The sequence below is a fragment of the Sinocyclocheilus anshuiensis genome, unplaced genomic scaffold (genome assembly GCF_001515605.1).
Source record: "Sinocyclocheilus anshuiensis isolate Anshui unplaced genomic scaffold, SAMN03320099.WGS_v1.1 scaffold1096, whole genome shotgun sequence".
Taxonomy (NCBI): domain Eukaryota; kingdom Metazoa; phylum Chordata; class Actinopteri; order Cypriniformes; family Cyprinidae; genus Sinocyclocheilus; species Sinocyclocheilus anshuiensis.
Genome location: NW_015548251.1, coordinates 952,165 through 956,837, shown reverse-complemented (window position 1 = coordinate 956,837; position 4,673 = coordinate 952,165). Strand labels below are relative to the sequence as shown.

Here is a 4,673-nt window from a genome sequence, read left to right as displayed (position 1 = left end):
AGAGTGTGTGTGTCCGTGTGTGCGCGTACCTTCCTACAAACAGAGCTTGAAGGATGCTGTTTCTTTGTAACTTTAGAATTGGAGATGTTCAGTAATTAATTTACACTTGTATTACTTAATATAATATTTCCTTTTAACAAACTAAAAATGTAACATGGTATTTCCATGCTCTTTTGAACATGTACCATACTATTACCATGTTTTTTTCTCTGAGTACCATGGTATACAACAAATGAATGTGGTATTACCATTCATCACTGTATTATGGGAATGCATGATATTCTCTGAAGTACGTTTAGAGTACTATAATATCATGATATGTAGCCTAAATAGTACTTATTCTGTTCATATTTCAAAAATATTATAGTAATACTATTTAATTATTTGAAGTACCTTGGTGTACCTTGGCATTCTTTTAAATACCATTGTGGAGTATTATAGTATTAACTTCCATTACTATCATAGTACCATATGGTGAAATCATATTTTTGGGTACCTTGGAATACCACGTAAATACCATGGTTACCATCAGTACTTTTTGTGGTGTTATTTTATAATCATTATATATTTGAATATTTACAAGCCTTTGTCATCCGAATACCATGTAATGCAATGCACCATGTACCATGGTGTTTGAATCAATGTCATGGTATAAATCAAATAACTATAGTATTATCATTGGTTACTATGAGTGTACCACCACAGTAGTTTTTGTAATGTTTGAAAGGAACAATGACAATGGCTTTGACAAGGAATTGATATGCTTAACAATGGTTTGTTTGAGAGGTGTAGCTCTTTAGCAGGTCCGGAAAAATAGACAACTCTCCTCTCCTCTCATGCAGGGCAGAGCTGTGGTGACATTAACATTCTGATGCCTTAACGTCTCTGATGAATGTTCCAATTGCTGCACCTCTCTCTCTCTCTCTCTCTCTCTTTCTGTCTCTGTCTTTCTCTCTCTCGCATACACACACGGTCACTTATATACTATACGCATCGGCAGAATAATCCTCCTCCTTCACACTCATTCATACATACACAGAGACGTTGTTGCATTTGCGTGCCTGCGACAAGAAGTTTTTTGCCGCCTCTCTGAGGAGAGCTCACTTCTTCTGCCTCCTGCAGGGAACACCAGCCTATTTATACATCAAGGGTTAGCAGGGTGGAGAGAGAGAGAGAACAGAGAGAGCAAGAGATGAGGAGAAAAGAGAGAAGGGTGAGAAAATGCTGCAATTATGAAGCAAGTGTTGCACCGAGCCCTTGTGCGTAATAGAGAATGTGATGGTGAACGGCAGCGCTTTATCATTTATTTACACGGCACAGGTCATTCCCTTCTCTTGTCACAGATTTTGACCCGTTTTGAGCTACACTAGACCCTTATATATCCACATCACAATGCTGTTGAAATAACTATTATTTCTATTACTATTAAAAGCATATAAAAGCATTCGCAAGTATTGAATTTGGTAATGCAGCATAGTTCTAGGTGATGCATATTTGATGAGAAAAAAATGTAGGATTAGACTTCATTTAACCATCGAGAATGGATCATGAACAGTCGCCTCTATATGGCCAGTGGTTGAGAAATAAGAGGGCATGGTGACCTTAAAAAGTCATTTCAGAGGTGTAGAAATTTATGTTCTATAGTGAAGATATTTTTCTTTGGCATAACATGCACAATAAGACCAGGTTTAAATGGGGTTTCAATGTTGACTTGAGGGATATTGCCCAATGTTGTAATACTTGGACTCGGTCTTGGTCTTCTTGTCATGGACTCTGCAGCATTTGGAGCATTCAGTCTCGACTCAGAATACAACACTGCAGACACATTTTGTTTTTCTGTACCGACTCACACATATGATCACTCTGTGCTGGACCAGTATGTATACACTGTGGAGACTCGTGTGACACTGATTCTAAACCACGTTCAGACTCGGACTCAACCCTCTTCTGGTCTTAGTCTTGACTTGGACTCAACCTATAGGTCTCGGCCTGTACTTAGACTCAGATGAGCTGGCTTTGTCTACAACACTGATATAGTCCACACTTTTTTATTTTCTTCCCCAAAGTACAATAATACATTTAGTCAGGTTTTCTTGCACCACAAACGGCGATCATGTAGTTTGTCTATTTTCCACCTTTTTTTTGGGGCTTCAAGTTAAACTGTGTTGGTACTGTGCTTTTAGAGGAAAAGGAAATTGTCACATTTACTCACTCTCATTTAGTTTTGAACACAAAATAAGACATTTTTAAGAATGTTTAAACTCTGTTGCCTGTACAGTGAAAGTCAGTGGAGTCCAAACATTTTTATTTTTGGATGAACTGTTTTTTTAAGAATTCTATATGCTAATAGAATAATGTTTTAATTGGCTAATCTCTTACTAACTTCTCGCTTGTAATGCTAGTGAATTCTAAATGGGCATTGATATGTGAACGTGGTCGGTCATATGCTAATGAGCTTACTGTTTTGGCATCAATACAATGATGATTTCTGAATGATTTTTGCAGCATAGTTTTTGTAGATGGTTCTTATGTGTTCAAAAAGAAGGAAAGGAGCAAGATAAATCCTGTTTTCAATGATACACCCCCTTTAACTACTGTTGCAATTGTAACTACTACTGGTAGCTTTGTGCTGGTGCTTGAAGATTTGTACTGAACTGATGGTTATCAGTGGTGGTGTTTCTGCTCACCATCATACAGGTTGAAAATTCCTAGAGTAATTTGACACAACACAGAGGAGGACAGTAATGTTAATGCTCTGTGGTGCGTAACAGTGTGGCCTCCTTTACATAGTATACATGAGGGCCTTAGAGTATGATTCTCCATGTTTGTAGCTGTGTGATTTTGTTGAGTAATGTGTTTTGACATAACCCATATTCTCTCAAACCTCAGGACTAACGTGACGTTTAAGGAATCAGACATTTATGGTCTGCGAAGGGGCATTTTGTTATTTCCATGCAATGATGTGCCTTTTTTCCCTCTTTTCTTTTCCCTTTTTCCATGTCTCACGTCCGTTCTCCATCTCTTTCCTGCCTGCAGTGAGTGACAGCTGCTTCAGAAACCTTGCTGAGGACCGCAGTGGAATAAACCTTAAAGATCTTGTCCATGACCCATCCTTGTAAGTGACTCACACACAACACATTGGCTATGCACAATACAACAATGCCCCTGCATCAGGTCCTGTTCACCATAGGACATTTCCAGTTATCGTGTTCCATTCCTAGTCTTTCTGTGCTGAATGGATGGTTGTCCTTCATAAAGATCAAGGCTCTGTCCCAAATTGAAAGGCATGGAGATCAAGGCCCTGTCCCAGATCAAGGCATGTTCATGAAGCTCACAAAACGGCAGTGCAGCGGTGTTCAGTCTTGCTCCTGGAGGGCCAGTGTCCTGCAGAGTCCTCTAAACTGCCTCAACACACTTGCCTGGAAGTTTCTAGTAATCCTGAAGACCTTGATTATCTCGTTTCATTTAGGATTGGAGCTAAACTCTGCAGGATATTGGCCCCCCAAGAGCAGGATTGGACATCCTTGCCATAGCTTAACCCTATTTACTGTCCCTATGTGCCCTTGAATACAGCCTTATGCTGATCCCACACTGATGTGAACTACTACCCAACAATCCAGACTAATGTGCAGGGCTCCAGACTGCGACCAAATGGTCGCATTTTGCGACCATTTTTCTGCCTGTGCGACTGAATTTTGTGTGCGACCACCGCGTTGTTCAACTCATAAGCGCTGCCATTTCTGTTGCATATGTGAAAAATCAAATGGCTAACGAAACTGAAAGCATAACGAAACCGCGCTACTCGTTTGAACTGCGCAGCGCTTCGAGTGTAGAGCCTGGTTTATATTCGCGTCAGCACGAGCGCGAAGGTGCGCACAGCTAAAATGATGCGCACATTGAGGAAACGATGGATGGTTTACAAGCTAAAGTAAAGTTAAAAGACCGCTTCTTAAACCAGAGAGGGTGAACATGGTGATATTCTTGTGGGGGAAAAAAAAACATGCAAGCACCGTCACCGTCAGAAAGTTTAGTTTTACTTTTCTTTTTGTTTTCATTTTGAAAAGCTTATCTTTGCTGTTTACCTCACGTTACACTATGGAGGCTCTCTTTTATTTATTTATTTTTTTTATTTGATTCCTCAGTGTTTGCCAAACGTTCTTTAATTTATTAGTCTGTATAGAATATAACATGTGGTGTATGCCATGCCTCATGTTATTCGTTTTTGTTAATAAACGTTTTGTAAGCTAGTTTGTCATTGTATCCTACTGTTTTATTGTTGTTGTGCTTTTTAATTAAGAATAACAATGAATCCATATTTTGTTTTAGTCTTAAAAAGTGAAAGGTGTGTAGATGTAAGCAAAACAGACAATTATCTTTTCTCGTAAAACGTGACAATAAGATCGTGAATTCGAAAGTGAAAGCATCCGAAGCCCAGCTTATAACATAGCAAAAGAGGAACTCCCGTTCACAAAATTCAAATCACAGATAATACTACTGATTAGGGCTGTCAAAATGACTGAAAAACGAAATTCAAATTTTCTACTTAAATATTATCAAAATTCGAATTATATTCGAATTTAAAAGGCATAATTTTAGTTAGGGGGAAAAAAGCTGTTGGCTTCTCTCCTGAGGCCACAAGAGGGCGCATCGAGCAAAATATTATGCACGTTTCT

The 4,673-nt window shown here is 38.9% G+C and overlaps 1 long non-coding RNA gene across 1 annotated transcript in view; it reads left to right on the top strand.

The window, feature by feature from the left end:
• Positions 1 to 3,039: 3,039 nt before the first annotated feature.
• LOC107655322 (uncharacterized) overlaps positions 3,040 to 4,673 on the top strand; it is a 12,965-nt gene continuing 11,331 nt past the window's right edge. The window contains exon 1 of the long non-coding RNA XR_001630426.1: positions 3,040 to 3,115. This is a non-coding gene — a long non-coding RNA (uncharacterized LOC107655322). The remainder of the gene's footprint in view (positions 3,116 to 4,673) is intronic.